The 16,160-nt window shown below is 37.2% G+C and overlaps 1 non-coding gene across 1 annotated transcript; it reads right to left on the reverse strand.

The window, feature by feature from the left end:
* Positions 1-10,532: 10,532 nt before the first annotated feature.
* Trnaq-uug (transfer RNA glutamine (anticodon UUG)) lies at positions 10,533-10,604 on the reverse strand. Its single transcript has one exon. It is a non-coding gene; the product is annotated as a tRNA-Gln (tRNA).
* Between the last annotated feature and the right edge of the window lie 5,556 nt (positions 10,605-16,160).

A 16,160-nucleotide genomic window follows, 5' to 3' on the forward strand; every position in this document is an offset into this window, starting at 1 on the left:
GTGGGAATCGCTTTTTGTAGTTCCTTTTTTGCAACTTGTATGTTTTGAAGATACCCATTCGATTTCTAAAGAACCATCAGAACCACGTTTGATTCACTCAAAAAGATAGCATTTTCTTATAGCTTATGATGCGGCAAAACTTTAAATTGCGAATTTTCATAAATAAGTACATGTATTCATATTCACAGAAAGAATTGTCGAGCTCATTATTTTCGAAATGGAAGAAGATCCGCCTTTTCATAAATGTCTCGCATCGGCTTCAGCACGCAGTCAGTGGCTAAAGAGCAAAGCTATAACCAAACGTACCTCCATAACAGCAAACAAGATGATCTTATTTTATATTCACAAAATGCCCAACAAAGCGACTAAATAAAAATAAAAAAACCTTCTTTTGACCATAAGGCTTATAGGAGTAGAGAGTATACGACTTTAAGTAGGTTTACTAAACTCGAGAACAATAAGTCGAATCGTCAAAGACTTAACTAACAAGCACCCACTTTATAAAAGGTCTATCAATTTAAAATCAATATGTCACATAAATTGGAAAGAAATCATCCGCGCGGCAAGCGATCCTCCAGGCGATTGCTGCCAGTGCTAGATCGCCGATAGCTTCAAAAATAACTAACAATGTCTTTGAAAGGTATGGTATACTCGTATGTAGTTGAACGCTGGAAGCTGAATGAGTTTGGCACATTCCGCCTTCTGGGTTTTGCTCGAAAATGGTAAAATCCATGTTATGTGGCAAATATCGCCAAGATGATGATGATGATGATGAGGCAGCCCCCAAACAAAAGGCAATACCCAAGACCCAACTACCATTATATTCGCCTGGATTTGTCAATGATTCGCCAAGTGATAAAAGTTTACTCGTAAATCCTTAACGAGATCAGAAGCGTATTGTTGCAATTGTATACTCGTATACATGTTTGTAGTTGGGAAGTTGCAGGTATTGTTGTATGGCCAATGCAATCTAAAAACTCCCTGAGACTTCGTTATTCGAAAAGGAAAAGACACAATTTCCAATGACAACTCCGACAACGAAGACGACGACGAAGCAACGCGACGCGGGAACAACTTACCAGCAACCACCATCAGCAGCTTCTATATGCTTCGATACCACCACCAACAACATCTCCGCGCCAAGGAATGCCCAACTCTCGTGCTCCTTTGGCAGTGCCACAGCCACTGGAATGGCCATGCAATCAAATGGTGATTACAGCTGGCGAGAGATTAAACCTGATAAAAGTGTCAGTTTCCTGCAATCATATTTGCCATTTTTGTAAAATGTATTTTTATTATATGCTCCTCCGCTTCTGTGGCCAAGCCATCCCAAGCTATGTTGGGCTTCCTCCACATCAGCAGACCACTGCATGTTCACAGCGAGAGTAGGTGCTGATGCTGGGTGCGCGCATAGGGATAACCAGAGTCAATGCAACCATAACCATAAGACAGGAGAGTTAAATTAGAAATTTACACAATATCGCAATTGTTCGAAAATGGAATAAGTGGTTAACGACCGTGGAGGAATGAGGTGCCAATGAGAGTCACACTGAGACAGGACAGAGACACAGCGTAGTTCTGCAATTCTGCAACTGCATCTGCAGATGGAGAGTGTGCTCCTAAATGCATATCTTGAGCGAGGATAAGGCCGTTTAAGGAAGACGCTAACAGGTTGTCGCTGGCATCATGTTACGACGCTCAAACGAAGCTTGGCGAATGGTGTGGCGGTGGTGGTGTTAATAATATGTGCTCCAAGTGATTTTATAAAAAAAAAATATGTTCGTGGAAATATTCATTTGGCATTATGAACAAGCATCAATGTTGCATATTTAATCTAAATTGGCGATAGCATTTAACATTTATGATGAGTTACCTAAGTTTATGTACAGAAGACAGTGTGCTGTGCCGCTCCAAGCCGTGTTGGGAACGACTGTAGTTGGGCAAAAGAGACAAGTCGTAAGTATCGCTCGCGACTTGTAGTTCTATAGAAAGTGAATTACAAAAATTATTAACATGACTGTTTTGACACATAAATGGATGCACACTTTCGAATTCTTGGAATTAAGTAATAAGAAACATTTAAACGAGTTTAGAGAAATTAACATAACAAACTTAATAAGTGGCTAGAATCAAATTAGGCCTAGACAGACGATTTAGTTTACTCTTTAAAAGGACGTAAAGGTTTGTTTTGAGATACTTAAACGTGTCTTCTCATCAAAAATATTGGAAATTTTCTCCTTATTGGAATTGAAGATGTTAATACAGTGTGAAAATAGTGTTAAGACTGTTGCGAAAAGTATGGTACTAAAAAGAATAAAAGATTTTCCAACAAAAGGTTACATTTTTAATTAACTGCCATTTGGGCACTCTTCATCTTTGATGTTCAAATGGTAGACATGTGCATTCAAGAGGACACAAGCGTCCACAGGTTTTTCTCAAAACCCACCTCTGTCTATCAACTCCTACTCTCACCTCCCCGCGGTGAACATCGGGTGCCTAGTACCTCAACTGGAGATTGGGTTCCAACCCCAGTGGAAAGTTGTTGGGGGCAGCAAACGAGAGAGGGGGGGGGAGAGGTGTTTCCACTAAGGCACCTCTCCTTATCCAGGCGGCAGCGGAGGAATTCTCGAGATAGAATCAACGGTGGCGTCTACAGTTCCAGTAAGGTCGAACTACTTAGTGAACACTTTATAGGGCTTCTTCGACATATTCGGAGCCCAGGCCTATAAGGAGCGGTTCATCCGGCTCCCCTTCCTTGGAGTTATACTAAGGATTTGGCCCTCCAGGTTGGGGGTTGTGCCGTCGGGGTGACTTCCTGGCCACGTAAAAACATCATAGTTTCGAAGCAACAACAAGCCTCGGATACGGACGGATTCACTGTTGACAACCCACGCAAACGAAATAAGGACAACGAACTTCGGATATGTACGTGGAATGTTAGGTCCCTTAACAGACCACGTGCAGCCGAACAATTAGCGGAAGCCCTAAACTGCTGCAAGGCAGATATTACAGCCATCCAAGAAGTGCGATGGGATGGACCGGGCAAACGCAAACTAAAAGACTGCGATATCTACTACGGCGACTGCTACCGAGAACAAAGACAGCGTCTATTTGGGTGTGGATTTGTTGTTGGAACTAGGCTCAGGCAAAAAGTCTTGAGTTTCAACAGTGTGAGCGAGCGCATCACGACAATCCGCATCAAGGCTAAATTCGCCAACATAAGCCTAATATGCGCGCATGCCCCAACAGAGGAGAAAGATGAAGACACCAAAGATATGTTCTTCGAGCTCTTGGACAAGACATATGAGCAGTGCCCTGGCTATGACATTAAAATTGTCTTAGGAGATTTTAATGCCAAGCTAGGAAGAGAAGACATCTTTGGTGGCATAATCGGTAGATACAGCCTGCACGACACCACCTCCGACAACGGATTCAGGCTGGTCGATTTCGCTGCGGGGCGAGACGTTCTGGTAGCTAGTACGCAGTTCACGCATCTTAATATCCACAAGGGGACATGGAAATCTCCTGATCAATCAACCGTCAACCAGATTGACCACATTGCGATCGACGCACGACACTTCTCCAGTATCCAGGATATCCGAACATTCCGGGAGGCCAACATTGACTCGGACCACTACCTCGTTGTAGCCAAGGTACGGCTACGGATATCCCGATCCAAGCCAAAACAAGGAGGTACTGTGAGAAGATTCGACGTTAGACGGCTACAATCGCAAGAGACTGCCATGTCCTTTTCCGATCGAGTCTCTAGTAACCTCCTAAGGAGTCCTATGCTTCCTGCATTAAGCATTGAAAACCAGTGGCAACATTGCCTTGCAGCCATCAGAGATGCCGCCTCTGAAGTGCTAGGTTTCACACGGCCACCACAGCGAAACCCCTGGTTTGTCGACGAATGCCGGCAAGCGCACGCAGCGAAACAAGAGGCATACAAAACGGCGCTGCACAAAAGGACTAGAGCTGCTCGCGAGCTCTACGAGCAGAAGAGGAGAGAACACCGGCTTCTTAGACGTAAAAAAAGAGAGCATGAGAAGCGCGCGATCGAGGAGATAGAGGGATGTCACAACAGGAATGAGGTTCGTACTTTTCGAACCAACAAGAATCGAATAGTTCAAGTAGTGCCAACTATATTCTTATGAGCTTTCGAAGAAACGAGGAATTACGTAACTCGAAAGTAGAGTTCAAAACAAAGCAAAATCGAAAATAATCACTCTACATAAAATGTATGCGAGCTATGTAAGTTTTTTTTGTCAAAGGGTACGAAAAATGTAATAAATTATAAAATGCAATTTAAATTTAAAAATTGTTCATTTCACTTTTTTTGTTTTTTATCATTGTGTTTGAGAAGAGAAACTGAAAGGAATGTCTACAAGAAAAATATCAGTACATAATTAAACTAGTTGCTTTAAAATTAATTGCTAACCCATTGACTTAATTTTCAAATGCATAGACAATCAACAAAGATATCAAATACCAACCAGACCTAATTTGAAATCATAATAGAATTCATGTCAAATCATCGGGACCTTTCCAAAGGATAAAAAAACATCGCAACATATGTGGACAAATTTGTTCCAAAATCTCAAATCTGTTTAAAAACTCAATTTAACAACCCCCTTAAAAATTCATGATTTCTTTTAAGGTGTGTATGGATTTCGAAAAGGGAGCCAAGGTGGGAGAAAATCTCTTACGCCATTATTGAAAAAAGTGAATGCCAGGGATTTATCACTTCGGGGTCGCAAATAAGAACAGTGATGGAAGACATGTCCAAAATATTGGAGTCATTAATTTCCGAAAATGAAAAACAAATGATTAATAAAGACTTTTACTTACTTACATAAAGTTTTATTTAAGTATTTAGGTTAGATGTGGCTTCCTTGACAATCAGAAATAGAAGAGAGCTAACTTAAGTTAAATGATAAAGAAAAAGCTTACAAGAAGATGATATTCTATGACAATTATTATAGTGTGGATAGATGTGTATGACTTAGCATTCTAGTACTCTATTTTAAGTATAACAATATTTTACTATATAAAATAATTATATTACTTTATAACAATAAGAATCAGTTCCAATTCACTACCCATGTTGAGGGAGAACTCCAATCGCTTAATGGCTGAGTGGGATGGTACTTGCCCGTAACCTCGGAGGAGTTTGTGGACTCGAAAATTACAGCGGTCTTTGGCCTGTCAATATAACAAATTAAATGATCGAAGTTTGGGCGAAAAAAGGTTGAACAGAGCTTCAAAACTGCGATCACAGCCAGTGCAAAGCGGCAAGTTTTTAGTCTTGTTGGGCTGGAGCTATGAAGCCAAAGTCAACGGCTACTAGAAAATCAAAGAATAAGTAAAGAGCAAAAAAACATCGTGACAAATGAAGCAACGCAACAGAAGATGAGTGGTCTCGAAACCGCTTTCTTTGCAACATTTTGGAATGATTTCTTGGAGCGATTCAACGCTACAAAAAAAATGTTGCAAGACCAAAAGAGTAAATTCTTGAATCTTGAATCGGCAATGCGTGCACTATTGGAATTATTCGTGGAATCCAAGGAAAATGATTTAGATAAATATGAGGAAGCAGCCAAAAACATATCCCATACTGATGAATAAGTACAATCACGCACTCCCACCAGAACGATAAAATAATGTGAGGTTGAATCCGCTCGATTACAGGAAAGCACAAGACGCAAATTTGTCACCCAAGGAAAAATATAAAGTATCCGCCTTCATCCCAGTGTATGACCAGTTATCCGTTTCTCTTACTGAAAGATTGTATGCATATAAAGCTGTACTTTCGAGATTTGGATTCTTAAATCACATCGAGAAGATGGATGCTGAAAATTTGCACGCTTTAGCAGAGGCATGGTGAAAGTGTATCCAGATGATTAAGACCCTAGTCTTGAAAATGAGTTTGTTCAATTTGTGTCTTTGATTGACTTATACAAAAAGGAAAAGGACTTTGGAACAAATCAATCGCTGGAACTAATTTACTACCAAGTTCTCGAAAATCAAGATTTCAGAGCTACATTCCCAAACCTCGAAATTTCATTGAGAGTGTATTTTGTATTTAGTTTTGATGGTTACAAATTTCCTTGGAGAGCGCTCATTTTCAAAAAGGAAAATTATGAAATCTATCGAAGATTTCTCTTCTGAGCATTGGAAGCTATTTACTCCGAGAACTGGATTTCAACGACACATCATCAGCGATTTTTCGAAGAAAAAAACTCGAAAAGTTCCGTTCGTTAACCCGTATATTTAATTTCAGATAATTCTTTTTTCCGTTTATATTTATATGAGTTTGTTCAAAATAAATTATTATTTATTGAAAAACTCGAGTGCAAAAAAATGGTTTACATTATTTTGAAAATAGTTTTTGGCGAGGGGTCCTCCGCTGTTTTATTGCCCCTAGGCCTCTGGAGCTCTAAATCTTCTTAATAAATTACCACAACTTGCTGTGAATCTTCTCAAGTGAACGGTCGTCTTTTCATTCTGCTAAGTTCGATAGGTTATGGGCCCAGTTACCCAAGAACAGGATTTTTTGTCAAAAATAGTAAAGAGAAATTATTGATATTAAAAGCTTCGCGAAAAAAATAAATTATTTTGATTAGTTAGATACTTTTGTTTCAACTTTCAAGAATAATTTGTAAGATGGACAGTGATTATGCAAAAATTGAATTGAACAATGGAACATTTGTAAGAGCCAAGCGATTTATTCGAGGTGGTAAATGGGAAAGAGGTGATCCCGGCAGACACTGAAGTTGTAAAGCATGGCGTATCAAATACCGTGAGGTTCAGAAAATCATTGCGACGTGTGTTTGACAGCAGCCCCTGGTTCACATTATAAACTGTTTGAGGTCTGGTGATATGTGGACCAAATTGTGTTCAGTTTACGAGCAGAAATCAAGCGCCAGCATAAGTTTACATTAACATTACATTAAAGGTCGATTAATTGAAAATCTGAGGTCACGTCTCATCATGGAAGATACCAAATTAACGCAATAGATAACGTGACATCGTCCTCAGCACCTATTGAGGAAAGTAGGGTACTTATCGCACGCAAAACTCATGGACGAAAGTTTCATCAAATTACTCGGAGTAAGAAAAAAACGTCCATGTAATCAGTATGGACATTGAAAGACCGATTGCCCAAATAAAAATAAACGTTTAAATTATGCAAACAAAGAAGAGACTAGTGATAGCGATTGCGATGCTTTGGTTTCCTTTACAGTAAATTCTAATTTAGTAATCGGTGTAGATTTTCCTAAAAGCATTTCTCGCTACTTTCATAATAAACCCATTTGGACCTAGTCCTGACAAGTCAAAAACTCCCTATGAATTGTTTTATTATAGAAAAATGTCTTTTGACAATTTTAATATTTTTGGGCATATACTAAAAGAGAAAGACCTAAATTAGATAAAAAGTCAGAACCATGAATTTTTTTTTGGATATACTGAAAATGTTAAAGGTTATCGTGTAACCTGAGTTTTAAAAATTAAACAAAATAAAAATATCCACAGATGTGTTGTTCCAAGAATTCTCAGTAGTCGATATAAATTCAAACCGCCCCCATCATATGGAGGAAAATGATGTTGGAACTCTGAAAAGTGATACAATTATTAAACCTAACAAGATAAAGGCGCGAATCGATGCTGATCGAGAAAAACTTCGTAGTTATTCCCAAAATAACTTAAAAGCAAGTTCCGGATTTTATGCTATCGCCTTAGAAAAGTATGCTTTTACTTGCAGTGCTTACGTGTCAGAAACATTTGAAGATGCTCAAAAATCGGATAAAGTGGATGACTGGAACAAGGTTATGGATGGTGAAATGGAATCTCTGCGGTTAAATGGAACATGGGAGCTGGTTGACCTAACCCCAAATCCCAAAATTATCAAAAACAAATGGGTTTATAAAGCAACGTTGTCATCGGAAAATACCATCCAGAGGTACAAGTCACGTCTTGTTCCTAAAGGGTTAATCAACAAGGAATCGATTATGAAGAAACCTTTAGCCCGTGGCAAGGTTCACATTTTCGCTGTTGCAGCCAGTCAATGCCTAGAACTCTACCAATTCGAAGTCAAGACTGCGTTCCTCAACGGTGAGCTAGACGAAGAAATCATGTGCCAACCACAGGGGCACAATGATGGTTCCGGCTTGAAACAAGCCTCCAGATGTTTTAATACCAGATTCACACGTTTATTGGACGATTTTGGTTTTAAGATCCCTAAAGCTGACCCACGTGTCTTCGTGATGCAACACAAGCAAAGAGCTGTTTATCTATATTGATGATGGTTTGCTTACTGCACGAGATGAACATGATATGGAGTAAATCAAAAGTTTTTTAACTCAACATTTCGAGATTAAACTTTTTAAAGCAAACTATTACCTTGGATTTCAAATTTTTCATAAAGCAAATGGTGGATACTTTGTTAATCAGTCGAATTATGTCGATAGGGTGCTTCGAACAAGTCAGATTCATGTCCAGTAACTACACCCAATGATCTCGGAAGCAGATCTGCAATGGTAATAGAAAGTTCATTACCTGTGACCCGATTTCCATTTGTGAATCAGCTTCGCATCATCGTAATCAGCTGAGCAAAGCAACGATCAGCATCGCAAATAAGCAGTGATGCCTAATCACGACCAAAATTTTGACGGTTTTGGATTTACCCTGTTGTTCATTATATTTTGTTAATGAAATAAAAAGAAAATAAATTTTTAATTTTTGCATTCAACAAATCAAAAGAAAAGAAGATTTCAGTACCTAATGTTAAATATTTTCTTTCAAAATTTTTATGTTACTAACTTAAGACCCATGAAGTCGTTTCTCCATTTTCAAAACAATGTTTTAAATATGCCCACCCATAAAGGGCATTAAAAGATCTAATGAACATTTCATTCGTACGAGAGAACGAATCTACGCCAAAATCAAAAAAGGTCAAAAAATTGATTGAAAAATGTTTTCCAATTTGCGCGGGGAGATTTTGGCGCCCTCTGGCGGCCATTTTGTTTTGGTGACATCTATCAAATTTTTTGTTTATTATTCAGTTGTTTATGCCAAAACATCATGACAAAATACATGGATTGAACAGCACTTTCAAATGATACAACTTTATTATCAAAATAAATGTTCGTTAACGCAAACGTTGTGCGCATTGCGACAATTTTACGGTAGACGTGGTGACCGAAAAATCACCAACAACAGTAGTATCTTCGCTGATTAAAATGCATGAAATGTATTTTCATCGAAAAATCATCTTTTTGCTTTAATTCATTTCGGACAATACGGTAACATTCAGACTTGTTGCATTTGGGACTCATACAACTGTTGAAAAGCCTTGTCAGCCACAACGCAACGTGGCAAAATTTGCTGAGAGTTCTGCTAACGAGGCAGTGTGATCGTAAAAGCTTAAGTGTTACTCACATATCTGGTCGATTGAACACCGTCATAGTGTATAAGAAGTCATTGAGCACATGCCGTAAATGTGCAAGTTTGTAATTTGAAATAAGATCATTTACGTCACATGAACATCGTCGAAATGTTTCTTGTCTCACCCTCTTTTACCGTTATTTTAATGGTTTATGCTCTAGAGAAATAGCCAGCTGCATTCCTCCCCATAAACAGTTCAACCGTAATACTCGCGCTTCTAGGAATGCTCATCAATATACCCTCGAGCTCATCTTCGGTCGTACTGTCAAGTACATATATTCGTTCTTTAGCCGTACTATGCGAATGTGGAATGAATTGCAACACTCTGTCTTTCCCAGCTATTGCAATATTCAGGAATTCAAAACCAATGTGCACCGACATCTCCTTTCAAACCCTCTCTCCCTTTCTTAGTTCTCACACTGTGTCTACATAATAAGGGTATTATATCCCTTTGAGTGTGCGTTTATTATAAAAAAAATGAAATAGCAGTTAGTTACCTGATATCCTCTTTAAAACCAAATTACCACTCACTGATTTCCCTTAAAAAAAATGATCACCTATTTTAAATCAACTTTGAAAACTTTTTAAAATACCCTAAAAACATTCAAGATGTATATCATAAAAAAAACTCTTACAATAATAAAATATCTATAGGGAATCGACATTCTTAATATCCACAACTCAAGTTCTTATACACACAATAAACTGCTTAATATTTTAGTATAAATCAATGTTACGATAAAAATAAATTCAATTTGATAATAATAAATATTATTTTAAACACTTTACAATTAGAAAATAATTAGAAACAATTGTTTAATTTTTATACAAATGGAAAAAATCTTAATAACGCTACTTTTTCAAAAGTCACTATAAACAACTATACGAAGTAAAATTAAAATAGTAATGTGCATGCATAAAAATAGGGATCGCTGACCACAATTCAATTAGAATTCATAATTAATTCTCTGGTGTTAAATTCAATTCATTCGTATTGTATGTTACCTTAAGAACTTAAAGTCTGCGAAATAATGTTATCAAATGAGATTTTTGAAATTTGTTAAGGTAAGCAAAAGATTTATATTCAAAGGTTCTACCGAGATTTGAACTCAGATCGCTGGATTCAAAGTCCAGAGTGCTAACCATTACACCATAGAACCGTATTACTTAAATTCTTATCTGGTGCAAATTTCTGCAACAAAAATAATATTATTAATTAAATAATTTTCAAAAACAGCTGAGTAAACAAAAAATATATTTGAAAAAGTCACGTCAAGTATCTAGTCATGAAGCACAGTCATAGCAAAAAGTTTACCTACAAATATTAGTTTAAGATCAGTGTGCTTTTAACTGCAACAAATAATCTGATATTGATTCAAATGATTGATCATATTTAGTTTGACTCAGAAACTGAATATCAATAACTGGCAACTCATGAAAATACTGACGCAATTTATGTAGTGAAGTCTTTGTATGAAGTAATTCGTTGTATAACCCACCTACTTTCTCAGATTTTTCTTTTTATTGAAAGTGTTTAAGACTATTATCATCAATCTCGACAATTTCTCCTTAACTGTCTTTATACACGTACTTCTCGGTCTCCCCACACTTCTGCCTCTTGATTCAGTGGATTCCACTGTATTGACTGTCCTTTGTTTAAGAGTTCCTTGTATCTTGTTAAGATACAACTTCGACAGAGACAATACTTTCAAGATACTCTTGTAGACAATATTCTTGCTCTAATGGTCGCTGAGCAATAATTGTCAACGAGAATGACTTAAAGGTTCCGAGAATGAGCATCTTCCATTTTCCCGCATTGATTATTAGTCCCACAATGTTTGGATATCCGTCCAACTTTGTTATGAATTTATGGAGATCCATTATCCTATGAGACAACAAGCACGATAGAGATTAGTTGCCAGAGTCTATCCTACCTTATTCCCCGGTGCCGTAAATCATCACTGAACACCAATGAAATCAGAATTTGTTATAATTTGCAGCCCTATCGGTCTCAAATTTGGATTTCAAACTCTTGTAGATACTCTTTATTATTATTGTTGACTCTATCAAACAATTTCTTATAATCGATAAACAGCTAATGGAGTGGTGATCGATATTTGAAGCACTACTCGAAAATGATCAGGGTATTGGAGTAATCAAGGCTGGAAGATCTGGTGCAGAATCTTTCTTGTTTAGCGTGGAGTGTTGCTGTTTATTCCAAGTAAGTTATATATTCATTTAAGTTTAAGAGTTCTTAAGCTTGGTTTTCTAATAAAAAGTATTTTTCAAGAGAGGAAGCAATGCAAATTAATTTCCCATCAAAAAAATTTATAACATTAGGTGGCGCAACAGTTCGTCGAGAACCAAGGCCTAGTGACTTACAACTCTCAACCATTCCTGTGTACGAATACTGTTATCAGGGATGGAGGGGACCTACAGTTTATATGCTGAATCCGTACGGTTTATTTGAGGAAGCACTTTTCATGATGAAAATTACTCTTGGAGAATTTGTCAATTCCTCGCAAGAGACAGTACGCGTGAAAAAACTTTAGGTGGCACAGGCAGGGATCGAACCCAAGACCCCTTCCATGACAGCCCAAATTATCATGAGTTAGCTTTTCCACCTTTCCTACTCTACAAGTCTCTTTTCGAGTGGATGAAAACATAATTTTCCAACCTGTCTCTAAAAAACGTGAGTCCTCGTTCCCCTGTAACTAGCACTAATAACCCCTGCTTTTCAAGGTCAAGGAAATGGTGATTAATTGTCAGCTTAAGATATATCTCCAAGAACGAAGGCTTCTTAATAACTGGCACTATAATAGCTTTCGTAGCGATAAGTGTAGCGGTGATTTAATCTTTAAATTATTTTGGAGAAAATAAGATTATTGCACTAGATGTTTCAAAAGCATTTTATAGAGTCTTAGCACCAATCTCTTTTATAGAATATGCGTACTTTTGGTATTGATAAAAACTAGCTAACCGGTCATTAAAAATTGTATTGGATGAAATAAATTAATGCAGGTATGTCCCAGGGCTTTGTTTAGTATCCAACTCTCTTCCTTGTATTCATAAACGATCCCTGCGTCTGTCTCTTTAAATACGTTAAACGTAGAGTCGCCATCCTTGAACCACATATCGTCAAGTTCCATATTGTTCAATTTGGGCCATACAAATTAGTTATCATTGTTACGAAGCGCTCGCTGTCGACGGTGACCACATTATCGTCGTTTTCACACCAACCGGTAACTTTTTGGGGATGTATTGTCACCTGGTGAACTACAGGGGGGTTTGTGTCGTCTCATATACGCCAATTTTGCTTGTTAACACATTCGTTCAAAAATGAGCCTCGTCACTTAAGACAACTTTTCAGCCAAAAATGTAGGTCCCCTTACAAACGATTTGGTGCCCAGTAAGCGAACAAACGGCTCTGTCTGGGTCAGTTGGATCTTGTATGGGTGTAGACCCAAGTCCCAACGCAAAATTCGTCAAGTTGAATTCTGCCGAAGGCCGAATTCTTGTGCAATGTTAGGAATAGACTCCCTCGGGTTCTGCTTTCACGGACCGAGGCGATGTTCTCGGCCGATCTTGCGTTAATTGGACTTAGGGGTGTTGACTGATTGTTTTCTCAACCAGTCCTCTCGAATTGGCCACCAAACGTTGAAGAGTCGGATGTGAAGGGCAACCACGTCTACTGTAAAATGAGCGCAACGTTTGCGTTAATAAACACTTATTTTGATAATAAAGTTGTAATGATATGGCAATAACACCTGATATGGCAATAACACCTGAATAATAAACAAAAGATTTGACAAATGTCACCAAAACAAAATAGCCGCAACGGGCGCTAAAATCTACCCAAGCCAATTTAAAAACCCCAATAGATTTGTATCCTTATCGTTCGGAACTTCAACGGCAGCGTATGATAAGCTCATTTAATTCCGATCTCGCTGGCTTTGCCCAATGGAGAATTGTGGACCGTGTTGAATTTAATGCTTAAATGTTGTCTCCTATCGTTAAAGCGTAACACAACATCCCCCCGGCCCGAGTTTCCATGCAAGGAAACTAATCAATTCAGTACTAGGTATATGTTTCACACATCACCTCTAATGGAATGATTACATATTCGACATTGCCAACAAAAATACTGGTAGGTGCTTAGGATTTCTCCGAAAGTGCAAGAAATGTGTCACTCCTTCTGATCTGGCTATAATTTACAAAGGCTTCATTTGTCCAATACTTGAATATAACTCGCATATTTGTCAGGTGCCCATAAAACAAGTTTAAGTCCTTTTAATAAGATCCAATAAATAATAGGCGATAAAACTTTAAACCAAAACATTTACATCATTCGAACACCGTCACAATATTTCATGCCTTGCGTTGTGTTACAGATATTTTTACATAAAATGTTATATCGAATACGCCAGTTGCTTTAACATCACCCCCACCCCCTCAGAATTTTCAATCTGAATACTCGCACTTCCAGAAATGCTCACTAGTTTACATTGGAGCTCAATTTCGGAAGTATTGAAAAGTATAGAGATTATTTTTTTAACCGGACAACAAAAATGTGTAATGCTTTACCGAACTCTGATTTTCTCTCCCATATAAAATAATAATTAAAAGGAAACTGGCATTCGACCCAAACTGATAAATTTCCTTCCCGTCTGTTGATTTGTCTTGCTGAAAAGTTTGTAGGTGGTGGGCTAAAAAAGTTGTTACTTAAATTATTTTTAAAAATTTTAAAACTACCAACAGTATTTGTCATAGTTTAAAAATCTAGGTTTGTTAAATAGATTTTTAGTGGAAAACAAATTTTTAACAATTTTAGTACCATTTCTTATGTTTTTACAAATTGGTGGAATGATAAACGGACTGTTGGAAAACAATATTTTCTGTGAAGTAAAAAGATTTAAAAGTCAATATTTATAATTTTTGAAAAGCATTTGAGTTGGCTGTATGTTTTTACCAAGTTTTAGTATTGTTTTTTTGGCAGGTTTATATATATTTTGTGTGGAACCTGTCATTTAGATTTTTCTCAAAATTTTACCGAATGTTGGCAACAATATTTTTTATAAGATAAAAGTAGTTTAAAGCCAATATCTCAAAGTTTTGAAAAGATATTGGAGTCGAAAATCGATTTTTACCAACTTTTATTAATTTTTTTTGTTTATGTTTTTTTTTTCTAAAAAAATTACTGAATGACGTACGAACGTACGTACGCACGCACGTACAAACATCTTTCCAAAATCTTTTATTTTGACTCTAGGGAACTTAAAACGTCGAGAAATGTCAAAATCTTCTATTCGACAAATCGGACCTATTACAATAACTTCCTATGTTTAGTAAGTAACCCTTTGTATCTTATTTTCCTGTACTGATAAGTTATGAAATTTGAAATCCTCTTATTTTTCAATTATGATATTTCCAAGTACCTAGTAAGATTTCAATTCCAACTTGACCAATCAGACTATAGTATAATAATCTATTGAACAATTTGCTTCAACGAGTATGCGATTTGCTTTGGACACAGAACAGAAGTGTAATTTCAGAGTTAACGACCGGGCAGGCATAGACAATTCAATTTCACAGTTTCTAATAATGAAACTATTTATTCAATGACTGACTTAAAGCCAACTCGTCGGTCGTCATCATCGTCGTCGTCGGTTGTCGCCTCAATATGCAGTCCTCATCGAACAAAACTAAACTATGCACTGTCCGGCCAATTGTTGTGGTTCTGTTCCATTTGAGCTTTTGTATCCGCTCCGCTGCTGTCAGCGTTCGATGTCAATGGGTTCATTTTCATGAAATTTAATTAACAGGCCGACCAGTTGCAGTGGCAGCCGCAGCTCGCAGTCGTACGTCCGTATGGTCGGTCATAAAGTATCCAAGTAAATGCAGTATATTGACAAGCTTGCTATATCAATATTATACCCGACTCATATCGGAACCTCAACTCACCATAGGTTAGGTAAGTACTATGAACCTCATTGGCGTAGAAGGTACATACGTAACAAGCTCAGCAGAACTGATACGTGGATAATTTTTGAATCGATTATGGATCAAAATTCATTGTCCCGGCTGTCCACACATTTTTGTTTTTTAAATAAACACCGTTGAGGCATTAAAATAGTTTTTATTGTCATTCGAAATTTCAGAATAGTAATTATGTGTCAAATGGCAATCAATTTGGTTATTAATGGCGAACAATGAGTTTTGTGGAGTTGTGTATTTATTGATTTAAATGTTAATTTTGTTATTAACAAAAGGAAGGGGTTTTAAGTTGAATGCATATTTATGAAATGTTTGTTAAATAATTTATACGATTTTACTGTTTAACTTTAATGCGGTTAATTCTTCAATATACAGTTTTGAATATTTGAAATTATGTTCCCACACTTTCCGTCTGCTTTTTGGTCACTGCTCTTTTATTCAAAAATGTTCTAGAATGAGTTCATAGGTTTTTGCATGAGGGCAGATTGCGAGTATGTTAATATTTGCATTTGTAGGGAGGTAATTGTTCATAAAAACATGGGTCAATATATTGATGGTTCTAAAGTTGTGACTAAAAGGTTTTATTTAAACCTTCAGCGAAACCTTGAATCAATACCATTACATAAGGTTTATCGTACTGAAAGGGTATGACTACCCTTCAAACGTTTAGCGCTTAAGCACAGCGTATTGGTCTTAAAGTTTTGAATATCAAAACGGTAATG

The sequence above is a fragment of the Eupeodes corollae genome, chromosome 1, assembly GCF_945859685.1.
Source record: "Eupeodes corollae chromosome 1, idEupCoro1.1, whole genome shotgun sequence".
Classification (NCBI taxonomy): domain Eukaryota; kingdom Metazoa; phylum Arthropoda; class Insecta; order Diptera; family Syrphidae; genus Eupeodes; species Eupeodes corollae.